Here is a 16,729-nt window from a genome sequence, read left to right on the forward strand (position 1 = left end):
ATGTTTAGCATTTGAAACTATATATATATATATATATATATGAAAATTGTAATACTTCATGACATTCCTCATATTATCTTGGTTATTATCTAATACCCCTATATGCAGCAGAAGGAATTCTCAAAATGAGTCATAGATTGACCAAGGAGAATAAGAAATACAGAATATAATTGTACCCCTTAACCTACTTATTCATTTTTTTTTTTAAATTTTCAAGCATTATTATACTACTGGATCTGAGATCTTCACAAAGCAACAAAGCTAATAGATTTCATCATCTGGCAGTACATTTTAGTTAAACATGTATAGAAGAACCAGGAATGCCCCCAAATTCTATCTTTTGAGGTGCACAGTGCAAACAGAATGATATGGTAATAAAGGTGAAGGCCAGAGATGACAAGGTACTCTGAGAGGTAATTAAGGAGATGGGAAATTAAAAGAAGATAATGTACAGATGATATGTGCAGGTAGGTATGGTAAAAGAATAATGTGATACATTTATGCTTCTATTATTTAATCCACACACACAACCACATATAATCATACATATGTCTAAATACCATATTAGGGATTGTACAAAGAAAGATAGACTTTGTGTCAGGAATATTATGGGCCATTTTGGTAGATAACACATTCTTCTATGAAAAAGCTACAGAAAAATCTCAGTCTCTCTGTTATCAAGTATGGAAATACTACATTATATAGTGAATTCATTAGTATGGAGGAACTCTGAAATAAAACATTGATTTACACATTTACAACTTATAGAAAAAAGTAAATGTTGATGTAGAAAACAAATAAGATTACAAGTAAATACTTGAGAATTTTGATGCTTTTGCTGTTGTCCTTTCCTTAGATTATAGGTAAGCTCATTTTTGAAAAGAAGGAGTTATGGATTGGCAAGCCAAAAATGAATTAGTGTGGTTAAAAGTAGTGGTAAAAGGTAATGTGTGCCACCCAATTTTTCCTTCAGGAATATTCTCCCACCTGCGTGGAATATTGTGTAGGTACGTACACTTTGGTTGTCAGCTCTCTGGGAAAATTGCCCGAGATAAAGTCTTATTCCCAAGGGAACAAACTGTGTCCAGGCAATACAAAAATATGAAAATCCAGCTGCCTTATTCCAACTGGGAAATCAATGATGGTCCATATAAGCCTCGGAGCTCCCCATGTAATCGACTCTGGCCTTCACTGAAACTACATCACATCACAGTTTTTTTCTCTGCAATTTCATTTTTTAATTTTCCCTTTCCTTCCACAGTTCACCTTAAAACTTCTCACATTCTTATCTATCTCAGAGTTCATTTTCTGGGAAACTCAACCTAAGACAAGAGTTAGTTTCCTAACTGAGGTATTTGGATTTAGTTTGAAAGGACATTGGAAATTATGCAAGCGTTAGTCAATTTTCTCACTGCAACGAAGTCATATCTGAGACTGGGTAATTTGTTAAGAAAAGAGATTTATTTGGCTCACAATTCTATAGACTTTATAAGAAGCATGTGCCAGCATCTGCTTCTGGTGACAGTTCCAGGGAGCTTCTAATCAAAGCAGAAGTTAAAGGGAGAGCAGACATGTCACATGGTGGGAGAAGGAGTAGGAGAAAGGGTGGCAGGCTTTTTTAAACAACTCACTGTCATGAGAAATAATAGTGCAAGATCTTATTCATGATCAAGGGGAGTGTGCCAAGCCATATAGAAGCACCTGCCCTGTTAAACCAAACACCTTTCACCAGCCCCCACATCCAACACTAGGAATCACATTTCAAAGTGAGATTTGAAAGAGACAAAAGTCCAAGCCATATCAATGCACAGAAGCAAAATAAAACATTAAAAAAACCTGTTTTGTGAATGTGAGCAAAACTCTAATTATAGAAGTTTATAGATTTACACCCATCACCAGAATCCAATTAAAGTAATTAGGACAAGAAGTCCAAAAATAATGAAGACCTCAGTTCTGATGGTCTTGTTGTGTAAAAGGGTAGAAAACTTTTCAGTACTGTTCAAGGTGTAGTGAAACAATCTTTTGCTATGCAATACAACTAACATGTTATACATGATGAATAGTGAGAGGTAAGCATTGCTCTGATTGTTGTTGACAACTAATATCTGGCCCTGGGAAAATCCCCTCAGAGGAAAAAGGCAACTATGATTTAGAGCACAAATTAAAATACGAAAAAAAAAACTGAAACCTTCTATATCACTGAGTTTATGACATCTCATTAACCTTGACTTCACACAGTCATGTGACTTATTGTTATAAAAGTCAATATATTTTCATATTTGTTTAAATTATAGATGAGCCTTGAATAGCATGGTTTAAATTACATTAGTCCACAACCATGTGGCTTTTCTTCTGTCTCTGTTTGGCCTGATGCAATAAGCCAAACTCCTCCTCTTCCTCTTCCTCTTCCTCCTCAGCCTACTCAGTGTGGAGATGACAAGGATGATGCTTTTTATATCAACTCATTTTCACTTAAGGAATAGTAAGTATATTTCCCTTTCCTTATAATTTTCCTAATAACGTTTTCTTTTCTCCAGCTTACTTTATTGTAAGAAAGTATGTAATACCTATAATATTCAAAATATATGCTAATTGACTGTTTATAGGATTTATAAGGCTTCTATTTAATGGTAGGCTATTAGTTAAGTTTAAGGGGAGTCAAGAGTTGTACATGAATTTAGAACAGTGTGGAGGATCAACATCCCAACTCTTGTGCTATTCAAAACTCAACTATACTTTCAATCCAATGGCCAAAGAAGAGATATTAGGAAAACAACATTGTAAACAGTATCAGAATAAGCAGTTAAAGCACAAACTTTAGCAAATATTTAAGTTATTGTGTACCTTTATTGAAAATTTGGAATTTTCAATGAAAGCCAGTGTTGAAGAGCAATAGTGAGATTTTATTTTTTGACTTTTTAACTGAAGTTATGATCAGAGTCCAAATAATATAATTTGAACAATGATATTATTGACGTTTTATCCAAAGAAATATAGACTGAACTAGGGGACAAGGAACAAGATTGAGAGCAAAATAAAAAAAAAATTGGGAGTATTTTTTTAAAGGAAAAAAGAACATTTTAAGGAACTAGATATTTAAGAGAATGTAAGTTCAGAAGAGGACGTTCAAGAACAGGCCAGTATTCACATTGTGGGATAATGTAAATCAATGACAGAGGTTAATGAACTACAAAATAGATGACTGGCAGAATGATGTAGGCAAAAGTTACAGGCACTTGATTAAAGTGTTTGCTTGTGAAAGAAGATAAATATTATTTATATTATGTAATTTTTATCATTATATTTTCCTGTCATTAGAAAGTCATAAAATATACAATGGAAGCACTTGATATAAATTACTTGAGAAGAGTAATACAAGAAAACTCAGATTCAAAAAGATGACTCTTACTGGAAAGAAAAATATATTCTGTAATACAGTAGATAAAGCAATTATGAAAATTTATAAACACATTCATATCCCTCTGGCCAATTTTAGACATAATTCACAGCCAGCACAGTCTTTAAACTGTGTCTGATGTGATGCATACCTCTTACATTGAGTTCTAGTTTTATGGAGAAAAATCTATCTCTAGACTTCTCACTTTGGCTGAATTTTGTGCCCTATTTCCTGTTTCTAATACCTTGTGAAGCTCAAATTTCTTCACCTAGACTAAAGCATTAAAGATGAACATGAAACTTTATTGTAGTATTTTACTTAACTTTCCCAGTTCTAACCTATACTCATTTACAGCCTGGAAATTCCTTGCCTTCTTTCTGGCCCATCAATGTTTGTACAAAAATATTTTGTTGAGAATTATTTTTGTTGTTTACATCAGAAATTTCAATCTTAACTTCTAGCCCATGATTCTACCAGAAATTCTTATTCTTTCTTAAGCCTACTTCACAAAGGTTTTCATGACTATCAGTTAACTAACCAAAAGTAATTGAAATGAAACAGGGCACAACACTGATAAATTCAGTTATTCACAATATGAACTTACATATTTTAGTAATTACATGTTTTATAGTCTGTCTTCACCAACTAAATGAAAGCCTCATGATACAAGATGTTTTTCTTTTTAGTTTAGTTGTGTGTCTATGTTTTCTGGAAAAGTGTCTAGTAAATGTTTAATACATGTTTGATGTTGAAATTACTTGACCATCTTACAAGAATGTTTGATGCCTGAAAAATCTATTCATTGGTGAAAGGTAAATAGATGTCTATTAGAATGATCAGAATCCAGAACACTGACTACACCAAATGCTAGTGAAGATGGGAAGCAACAGGAACTCTAATTAGTTATTGATGGGGATGCAAAACAATGCAGCCACTTGAGATAATATTTTGGCAATTTCTTACAAAACCAAACTCTTAATCCATATGACCATACACTCACACTTCTTCATATTTACCTATATGCCAAAAACTTCTATGTTCATGTATATTTACAACATCTTGAGTCACCACTGCCACACATGGAAGCAAGTCGTACTCCTTCAGTAGGTGCATGGGTAAATCAGCTCTGGAACATCAAGATGATGGGATATTGTTCATAACTGAAACTACATGAGCTCTCAAACATGGAAAGACATAGAGGAAATTAAATACATCTCAGTAAATTAAAAAAGACAATCTGAAGACTCTATATGCTATATGATTTAAACTATATGACATTCTGGAAAAAAACAAAACTATCAAGACAGTAAATAAATGGGTGTTTTTTAGGGCTTTGAGGGGAGGAGTGATAAACAGATGAAGCACAAAGGATTTTTAGGGTAGGGACACTACTCTTTATGAAACTGTAATGGCAGACACATGTCGTTACACAATTATCAAAGCCCATATATTCAACACTAAGAGTGAACTCTAATGTAAACTATGGAGGTTGGGCAATGATATAGCAATAAAATTTCATCAATTATAATGAATTATGGAACTGATAGTGGGAGAGTGTGTGTATATGAGGGCAGAGAGTATATAGGAACTCTCTTCTCAGTTCTGCTGTGAACCTAAAACTGCTCCAAAAAAATGTGTATTAATTTTTTTTAAGTTACTACATTTGGGCAAAATGGAATGAAAAGATTAAAACATTTTTTCAAGATAATGGAAAGGTCTTGTATTTTAATCATTGCTATGGTTACATATAATGGGTCAAAACTCTTTAAACTATATAATTAACATCTAGAATCTTTTATGATTAGCTAAATCCTAATTTAAAAAGTGATATTTTCTCTTTCCATAGAGGTATGTAGGAAATATACAAATTATATTGTAACCAGATAAGTACAACAAATTCATTTCTAACTTTTTATGATTTTTTTTTATAGTTGGGGACTCATTGAGGGTACAAGATGTATCACACACTGAGATCTCACCCCCCTCCCTTCTCCCTCTCTCTACTCCTTTCCCCCATCTCCCTCCTTCCTTCTCTCTCTGCTCTCCCCTTTTCCCACCCCCACCTTTCTGAGATTTTTAATCATTTATAGAAATCAGTTTATTTTGCATATGCATTATAAACTGTGTATAACAATATAATATTTTATATACCAATTCCCATCTAACCCTTTCAAAAACATTTTGACATCTTAGGCAGAGTACAATAATGAATATCAATTGGGTATATAGTTATAGGTGTGTGTATGAATGTGTATAATGATGTGTAAAAGTTTGTGTAAAAATGTATATTCACATATGAAACCATATTAGATGATTCCTCCTTAGTAAAATTGAGTGTTTTAAAGATTTAATTCCATATTGTCTTCTTTAATATAAAATTTCAAAACTAATAAAGAATGCTAAAATATCAATTAAAAGCATTGAATCCTATAATTTTTTTTATAATATTATAAACTTTTAGGAAATATTAACTCAATTTGAAAGTGGTATGGAGATATCTTAACAAATTCCTTGTTAAGACTTTTTGTACATTTTTAACAAGGAAATACAAAAATGAGGTGTGCCATAGAGAGAATGTCAGAGCTTGAATTAGAACAATGAACAAACATTCATAAATTTCTTGTTAAACTTGTCAAGAATGGAAGTGAATCAGGGACATGTTAGTCCAAGTTTATGGAGATAATGCCATGAAGAAAATAGCAGTGTACAAATGGATTAAATATTTTTCTGAGGGTAGAGAAAGTGTGACTGATGAAGAGAGGTCATGATGGTCAGTAATGAGCATAACTGATGAAAACATTGCAAAATAGGTCAAATTGTGCATTAAAATCATTGGGTGATTGTGAGAAGCATAGAAGACCAAGTAAACATTGATATATAAACATGTAAGAAAATCTTTACTGAAAATCTTGGCATAAAAAAGCTGAGTGCAAAACTGGTCCCAAAGTAGCTCACTGATAAACCAAAGCAAAGGAAAGTTGAAAGTTGCCAAGACCTTTGGAGAGTCAAGATGATGTTTTGGGCTGTTTGTTTTATCACTGGTGATGTAAGATAGGTGTGCCAATAGGATCTTGAAACAAAGCATCAAAGTGCACAATGGAAGTCAGACAATTCTCCAGGACCAAAAACGTTCCATTAGTACAAATCAAGAGTCAAAATGATGTTACTGTTTTAATATCAGAGACATTGCTCATCATGAATGTGTACCAGCTGGATAAGCAGTCAACTAAGTTTACTATTAAGAAGTTCTAAAAACACTCCATAAAAAAGTTAGATGAAAATGACCTGAATTTTTCATCAACTCATGGCTCTTGCATCACAACAATGCACCATTTCACACATTACTTCTATAAGGGAGTTTTTAGCCAGTAAACAAATAACTGTATTAGAACAACTTTCCTACTCACTACATCTGATCCTGAATTACTTTTTCTTTATGTTAAAGAAAAGATGGAAAGGAAAAATTATGATGACATGTGGGACATCAATGGAAATACTACCACAGTTCTGATGGCCATTCCAGAAAAAGAGTTCCCAAATTGCCTGAAGGGTAGACTAGGTACTGGCATGGTGCGTAGCTTCCAGGAAGAGTAGCCATAGTGATATTCAACAATGAGGTATGTAGTACTTTTTCTAAGATGAGTTCACAAACTTAATCGTCATACCTTCTATATGTATACATATATGTGTGTTTATCTGTGATCATATATATTATTGTTTAATATAAGAAAAGAATAAATCTTATAACCATTCTTAAAACTTGAGAGAGTGTCCTATTCTGGCTATAAATGTTACTTTTTTTTTTTATATTTTTATTTTTTTTATTGTTGGGGATTCATTGAGGGTACAATAAGCCAGGTTACACTGATTGCAATTGTTAGGTAAAGTCCCTCTTGCAATCATGTCTTGCCCCCATAAAGTGTGACACACACCAAGGCCCCACCCCCCCAATGTTACTTTTCAATAAACTCTAAATTAAGTAATTTTTGCTTTTATTTTTTCACACTTAAAAGTGTAGATTTTAAAATAGTATCCACTTGAAATATTTACTGCTAGGTCCTGGATGTTCTTTGATTCTTGGCTTCCAGTGCCAAGAATGAGCCCTAGTGTGTAGCCAGTGATAGACCAATTACAAATACAAAGCAATCATAATCACATGCATTTATTGCAGAACAATGGAAAGAAAACCATAAGGAGAATACCACTGGAAGAATGAGGCCAGTTCCATGAATAGTCAGGGCACCCCAAGTCTAAGCACACATAGTCTTTTATGACCTAACTAGTTTGTCTAGCCTTCCACCTGTGGAGTAATTGACAGATTGGGGGATCACTAACAAACTTCTTAATAGGCATGTTTCTTATCCTCAACTTTCCTGAAGAACTCACTTAGGTTCTTAATTTGCAATTTTAATTGTATGATAATGGATGGATCAAATTAGTCCAGATCAGTGTAAGGTTACTTGGGGCTCCTCACTAACTGTTCCAACCTGGGAACAGTCACTAGACAACTTGATTGTCTTCTCTACCCACTTAGTCACTCACCATTGTCTTCAGCACCATCAAAGAGAGAAGCTGGGAGTCAGGTGGTGAGTCTTCTCACAGACCCAGCAGATCTGGCCCTACCTCTCTAGGAGAGAAGCTGGAGACCAACAGGCAAGGCTCCCCACACACCAGGCAGAAAAAGAGAAGCTAGAGATCCAAAAAGCACATCTATTCCCTCAGCAAGGCAGCCCCAAAGGCAAGACTGGCCACTGTGTACCCAACAGCCACAGTGGTGCTGTTAGCACAGGGCCACTGAGACATTGAGGGCCCATTGGATGTGAGCCTGGTGGTGCTATAGGTGTGGGGCCTAAGAAAATGGAACCCAAATCAGGCCAGCAGAGACCACCCAACATTTACTATTTGAATTTTTTAAATACAGAAGCCATGTTCCCTACGTATTTCTATGGTATAAAAAGCATACTGTTAATGTACTCAAGAGAAATCTCAACTCATATATCATTATTAGAATGTTAGGAAATTTTTAAGAAGCTATTTTTTATAGAGAAATACAATGAACTAAAAAATTATTCAAAATTATGCATGAGTTGGTTTAAATTTGTAAGATAAAATGAATCTCAATCATTTATAATACTTAAAATTATAGCATACATTCTCTAAAAATTTAGAAAACGTCTAAAATAACTTATCACAATAAATCTGAGCAAAAATTATCTTAGAAATGGTAAAAAAAATGAACCTAACTAAGCTTATCATTAATATTTCTAAAGATTTTCAATTCTTAACACATTATACCTTTTTTAATCATACATTAATTTTATTTCAGACAACTTTAAACAACTATGTGATTCAGATTAATATTGTATTTTTCATAATTTTTTTACATGATAAAATTCTTGTGTGATCTCATTTTATCATTGCACTACTTTGGAGAAAAATTATTTCAAGATGTGTAAAATGTCTAGGTCTTCAATTGTCCAAAGTCACATGGGTACTAATTAACAAAGATGAGCATCAAATCTGGCATTAACGACTTCCAATCCAGAGCTTTTTATCCTAAAATAAAATCATTACCATTCTTGACATTCCTCAGTAGAGTATATTTAGATATAAGAATATTAAATATAACATTCATTGTTATCTTAATGAGCAGGGTTATATAAACACATTGAACAAATATCTTTTTCATAACCTCAGAATAAGAAATGACACATGGAATATCATCTAGACTAAATTAAAACATTCTATTGTGAAAATCTCAAAACTTTAGTTAACTGTTTAACCAAATAATTTTAAATTTTATTTTTATTACATATACAAAATAGAATAAAGAAAGTATTTAGCATTCAATGAGATTTCAAAATCAAGCTGAAGACATAACCACTCATTCCTGAATTTCTTTTTAACCAATGAGGCTATCACTAATGAACCAAATACCTTAACTTACTTGATTCATATATTGCAATCATTTTATGGATTAAAAAGTTCATACAAATTTTTTTCCAGGATAGTACAATCGATGGATAATATGAAAGCTTTCATTATATTAGTTTGTTTTTTTAAATATCTATATAAATTGTAATATAGAAATATGGAAAAAATATTTGTGATTTTTTATAAATTTTATATGTTTTTTGTGTGCATATATGAGTGATTTTAAAATATATTGATATATAATATAAATATTCGAGTATTTGTTGCCAAATTTGTGAAAAAGAGGGGGTAGCAATGTAAGATAATTGACAGTTCCGCCAAGACTATGAATCTATAATTTATATTATTCATTAGGGAAGATAAATGCCATGGGCAACATTTACAGCTCATTAAAGTGCCTGGATTTGATAAAATGGAGAAATACTAAGAAACAATAATACTATTTCATTTTGCAAAATGTATAGTTTATTGTTTAAAAATCCACTTTATAAAATATATGATCATTTACTCATTTATGACTTTTTTTTCAAATCTCTTTTCACAATTTTACATTACAAATTACTAAGTCAAGGAAAAAGCCCAAGTGCCCATCAATCCACGAATGGATTAATAAATTGCAGTATATGTACACGATGGAATATTATGTAGCCTTAAAGAAAGATGGAGACTTTACCTCTTTCATGTTTACATGGATGGAGCTGGAACATATTCTTCTGTGTAAAGTAGCTCAAGAATGAATGAAAAAGTATCCAATGTAACTCAGCCTTACTATGAAACTAATTTATGGCTCATATGAAAGCTATAAGCCAGTTATAACCTAAGAATATGGGGATGGGGAAGAGGGAGGGAAGAGAAGGGGAAGGATGGGCAGAGGGAGAGTAATTGGTGGGATTACACCTGTGGTATATCTTACAAGGGTACATGTGAAACATAGTAAATGTAAAGTATAAATGTCTTAACGCAATAACTAAGAAAATGCCAGGAAGGCTAAGTCAACCAGTGTGATGAAAATGTGTCAAACTGTTTATAAAACCAGTGTATAGTGCCCCATGATCGCATTAATGTACACAGCTATGATTTACTAATAATAAAAAAATTGCATTTTAAAATATAAAATTTATCTCCTCCAGTTACTTTCAAGTTCCATTAACTATTATAGTGGATGCACAAAAGGCTAGTTTTTTAACATCTATGTAAATCACATAATGCTATTTGTGTAAATCAATTGTTTCAAATATGTAGTTTATTTAGATACTGGGTTTCTTTAGGAAATGTGTTAAATATATAATGTATCTGAATCATGGTATAAAATAAGTAAAATTATAAAGTAATTATTATTTAAGTTAACCATAAGGTCTCGTGAAAACGACTCTACTATGTAAAAGACACGCACATCTTTCTCAGTCTCTGCCATCCTGTTAGGGCTTAGAGAGGATACTCCTCTGCCTCTTGGAAAATAGGAACTTCCAAGCTTTCCCACTGGAGCTCTTGTGAAACATGAAGACACATCTTTTTCCAGTTAGTGACTTTTCACTCTTTATCAAAGACTTCTTTTTAAAAGAATTCTTCAGGTTTTATCATTTGATCCATGGTAATGTAAAACAAATAAAATATGTTTTATCATAGTTTACGTTGTGGTGGTAAGTGTTCTGATGACAAGTAAAGGAAAACTGAATGTAGGGGATTAAAAAAAATTTTTCCCCTGGATCTATTTTTCTGTTTCTGATTCTCAATCTGTATTTTAAAAATACTGATTTTTCCAAGTTGAAAATTAAGCACTATTTAAATTTTATTGAGAAATACCAGTTTACTTTTAAAGAAAATTTTCAAGATTAATATTTCACTATACAAGAATTAGTGATCCATACACTTGGTAAAAATGAGTATGTTCCAACAAACGTGTCTTTGGATAATTGTCTGGTTTGTTTTAGCTTAGTAAGTGATCAGAAATGATTTTGGCATAATAGTAAGTAAGATCTAAGGTATGTCCCACAACTGGGACATACGTTACAGAATCCTAGTTACTAGCACACACAACCAGTCAACCAACCAGAAGGTAGCCTCCTTGTTCATATGACACATTTTGACAGCTATTTTAGGCTATAATCTTTTAAATAGAGGTCTCAACATTCAAGTGGCTTGAATTTAATAATATCTAAATGTTAAACATATTATTTGCTGTAAAAATTTTTATAATCTTAAATTTTTAAAGAGGATATAAAAGTACACCAATATCCAGGAAGTATCCAGCCACGTATGTGTATATTTCTTATATTACATGGCTGGATACTTTCTTTATGTCCTAGTACAGTCATTTAGTTTCTAGACGAGCACACTTTCATTTTCATAACTAAGTGTATTCAAATAAAATAATTTTTGTGCTTTGAGCCAACATTAAATTCTGTTTCAGGTTTTTTTGGTAGTGGAGAAGCCCATGTTTAATCTCAGTGTTGTGCTCTCTCTCGCTCTCTCTTTCTTATTGTTGGTCTCCTTTCTTAGTCTGTGGAATATGAAAATAATATTACTCTTTTGGCATGCCGAGCACTTGTAACCATTTTCTGTATTTTTGTGCATTTCTAATTTTGTAAATAGCACTGACTGTTTTCCAAGTATATATTGTATTTTTCCTAATTTGTAACAATTGTACTTTTATTATAACGATCTAATCAAACATTATAAACTGATCAAATATTGATGTGAACATAGATTTTTCTGTGAAAATATTTTTATTTTCAAATAAATTATTGATAGAATTGGACATTGACCAACAAATAATAAGCAGGTGAAATAATCACAAAATATGTGAGCAAATATTTGATATTTTTTCTCAGTATACTTCATAAATTTAGGTTTTTACTCCATGTTAAACCTGAAAGTCATAAGTGTATATGGGAGTGTATGTTATACAATGAGAATTAGACAGCTCACAGTCAGTGGACTAATTAAAATAGAATCCTCAATTTTAAATCAAATCTCTAGCCAATGTTCACTTATATGATTACCTTTTAAAAGATTAGTTGTCATTTTATAACAATCTGATTTAGAAGTTGAACAAAATTGTCCTGGATACAAATGATTTTAATCACAAGAGGCCTTTTTATTTATTTTTATGTATGTATATATGTGTATCCCAAAGTTGCAAATATTATGATATGACTTTTTCTTTTTTGTGGGAATATGTAATTTGTGTCTTTACTTTTTACTGTAAAATGTTGATACATACTTATTATACAGAACTTAAGTGATGCAGAAAAGCATAAAATTATAACCTGAGGTATATTTTCTAAAACAGCCATGTCTGCGGAAAAAAGAAAAAATAGATTATATGAAATCTGGCGTTGCTTAGTTATTTTATATATCTATTTACATACAAATAGTTTAATGTGTATAAAGAAATAGCATATATGATTCCTTGTTATTTAAGAAGATAAAATTAGCATTTTACTTCCTGCCAATACCTTCTTTTTCTTTAGAATTCGACCCTGGAATATTATCCTGCTAAATTATAACAAATTATGAAAAAAAAAAGTGTTCTGTATTTTAAGTAATATTCTGCCAGCCATTCAATATGAATTTCAAAGTTTAATAGAATAAATATTGGCACTCCTTATATCTTTTTTTGGATTATTAATTTTACTTTTTTCTCACAAACTCAATTTATCAATTTTTTTCAACTATTTCATATTTGAAAATTAATTTTAATTGTGTTTGTAATTGAATAACACTTTGGTTGTATAAAATACTAGTGGATCAAAGGAACCCTCACCATTTTGTATGTATTAACATATATTCTCTCCTGTTCTATTTTAAGTCTGAGGCCCAGCTGTGCGACACCCTCCACACCTTGTTAGTGAATTACTTCCTTTTCTTCTTAACTTTCTCAATCCATGTATTGCATATGTGTGTGTAGATATATGTCGCCATTTATCATTTGGTAATTAATGTACATGCTTACCTGTATTTTTTATAGTGAATATTTAGTGTTTGTTTTAGAACATTGTTTTTATTTTATACATTTCCTGTTTCATTGGTATATTCTGTCAGATAATCCAGTTATTCTTATTTTGCATGTTTAGTAGTTCATCAAATATATTTCTTCTAGTTGTTATTTGACATCTATGAAATATTTAACAAAATTATAAAGATGTAAATTAAGTCTTTATTTTGTAGTAGAATTCCTTTTTTAATAATTTTAACTCTGAATAATTAAAAATGTTATAATTTTGAGTCTTTGTGTACTTAAAGTTAACATTAAGGTAATTTATGAAGTAAAAAATATAAGGTGGTGCCTGTGGCTCAGTGGGTAGGGCGCCAGCCCCATATACCAAGAGTAACAGGTTTGAACCCAGCCCCGGACAGCTAAGGGAAAAAAAAAAAAAAACAGCAGTGGAAACTGCAACAAAAAATAGCCGGGTGTTGTGGTGGCCACCTGTAGCCCCAGCTACTTGGAAGGATGAGGCAAGAGAATTGCTTAAGCACAAGAGTTGGAGGTTGCTGTGAGCTGGGATGCCACAGCACTCTACCAAGGGCAACAGAGTGAGATTCTATCTCAAAAAAAAAAAAAAACTTACTATTATTTCACTCTTTTACAATATTTCTCTTGCTTGTATCTCCTTTAAGTATTATTTTTAACTTGTGTTTATACTGAACTGTTTCATAGTATAAAATGCTCTGAGGAATATATTTTTGAATTACTGTAGAACCTTTATAAGTTAACCACCCTGGGGACTGTAACTAATTAATTAACATATGGAGGTGGTCAATGTAAGGAACTAGGCCTACTGTACTAAAGTGTACACATGGTACAGGTCTGGTCTATGAAAATTAGGTCAATTTAAGAAGGTGGTCAATGTAGGGAGATGGTCAACTATGGAGGTTCTGCTATATCTTTTATTTTTGTAACAGATATTTTTTTCTCTGTCTCTCTTACTCTCATTCTTTCTTTCTTCAGTATGTTTCCATAATTTGTTAGCCTGTTTTTCTTTCATTTATTTACATTTATTGATTCATGAGGAACCTGGTTCCTGTTTAAAAGCCCAACTGTAAGCATCACACATACTTTAGTGGACAGGCCTCATGGTGAATGCTGATCCCCATCCCATGCCACTCTTGGTCCAAAGAACACGTATGTATTGTAATATTTTAAGGGAGTTGTATTAAAGACTCAGATACTCAATGGCTGGTCATGTTTTTACATACACTTTTTGAATTCCCAGTCCAGGAGTCTTCACTCCTAGGTCATTTTATCTTATTCCTTGGGAAGAAGTCTTTTTAGCTGCATCTGCTAAGATCTCCCTTAAGTGGATGGAAGACAGGAAGGAAAAATTAAGAACCATAGAGATACCCCAACTCATTATTCAGTATTTTTCCACTCCTATCCTTTCCTGCTCTTCCTGACACCAGAGCACATGAAACTGCCAGAACTTTTGGGGTGAGGCTCCCACAACATTGAAATGATTCCCTGTGTGTACATGACCCACCTGGCCATAGATTGGTGGATTGTTCCATGGGGAAAAATTAGAACAAAGGGAGTCTGTGCTTTCTACCTTTCTCAGTTCAGCTGAGGTACTGACAGTGTGTCCTCTACTCAGAATATATGTTTTCTATGAAAATGTATGTCTTCTCTTTGATTGCCTTCCCACCTCAACTAACATTTTATTTTCTTCTTTTCCCCATTGGAGGTGAGCTATGAGAACTATTTTGAAAATACTGTATTGAAATTTATTTAGTCTGAAGTTAAGAAAATTCAGGGGAACAGATAAAAGGAAGCCAAAGTAAAGGTGAGAAAGTAGAATAAAACAAACTCAGTCTACCCTCCATGTAGTGCTTAGCAAGAGATCTTAGCTCTGGCCAAGCTTATGACAATAGGTGTACCATAGTCAGGTTACGACCTCTTATTTGGGGGAGAATATCCTCAACACTGAATTCCCTCAGATTTCAGATCATTCCCCTATTTAACATGAGTAAAGATGCTTCAGTTCTATCAGAGAGAGTAGCCAGGCTCAGTTCATTTCCTTCATAACTTTTATCTCTTAGTTAACAACCTATAAAAAGAGAGGAAAGGCAGTTTTTCCACTCTGTTACATCCTTATGCAAGGGCTATGTAAGTATTCTTGGTAGTTTCACAGCTACAGATATTGATGGGCGGCAATGAATTTAGGGGCCTTTGTTTTCTGTTTCTATCATAAGCAAAAGGTAATATCCACATTTTACCTTTTTTTTTGGCAGTATAAGAACCTTCTGTAATACACAGGATTTAATACCGCTTGTGCCTAATCAGATTGCTCTGAAAGGTGCTCATATAAGGAAAGTGTCTTTTAACTAAATGTCACTACCTCTGCAGTTTATTTGCTTCAGTTCAAATTGGTACTTTTCAAAAAATCATGAAACAGGGTATGTCTGTTTCACTGCACTAGCATCATATAATTTTTTTTTACTGTATTTGACAGAGGGTTAGTTGTGATTTAGCTTCATTCTAATTTCATCTCGGCATCATCTTGCCCTATAAAGTCTTATGACTCAAGAAAGTAAACTAAGGCTTCCATGGTATATGTTGTTTTTCCATGAAATGGTCAAGCTGGAATTGGAATCCAGATCTGTCTGAAACTCCACCTCTTGAAAAAAGGAGGAGTGTTGAAAAAAATGCTATGGCAAGCAATTTGAAGGATTTAAAGTTGGAATTATATTATTGCTTTTTTCTGACAAACTATTAAGCGATTTTTCCTAATTATGTCAGAAGATAGCATGGTAGAGTAAAAATATGATAAAATTAAATATTAAAGTTATTGGAGAAAACACAGGTAAATAATGTCATGAAATGAAAGAAAAAAAAGAAAATAATGACTAATTCTCACATAAATTTGATTTAATTTTGACCAAAGTACATTATTTGAACAATAATTTTTAGTTCACCTTGTTAATATGTTTTTTAGGATATTGCATCCTCATTTATAAGTGAAATATGTTTGTAATTTACCTTTATAATAATATTTTTTCCATTTTTAATATCAGCTATATCCAGATGAAGTGGAATGATTTTGAAGTATTTCTACTTTTTCTATTGTCTATAAGATTTGGCATGATCTATTTTTTGAAATTATCTTCTATTTTTATTTATAAAAATAAATATTCTCTATTTTTTGAGACTTTGGGGAAAAAAAGAAGTTAACTGATGACTCCATTATGAACCTCAGAGTCAAAGCTTTCTATGATAGACATACTTCTATCTGACAATGTGAATGTTACTTTTTTGCATTATTATTATTATTATTGCTCAATATTTCATTGCAGCAATCATCTGATTTCTTTTCCAATTGTATTTATCTTCATTGGTTCTTTACGAGGTTTTTGTTTCTAGTCCTTATCTTAAACATTGTTATTGTTGTTAAATTTTAAGCC

This window comes from Nycticebus coucang, chromosome 15, assembly GCF_027406575.1.
Source record: "Nycticebus coucang isolate mNycCou1 chromosome 15, mNycCou1.pri, whole genome shotgun sequence".
In the NCBI taxonomy this organism is placed as follows: Eukaryota; Metazoa; Chordata; class Mammalia; order Primates; family Lorisidae; genus Nycticebus; species Nycticebus coucang.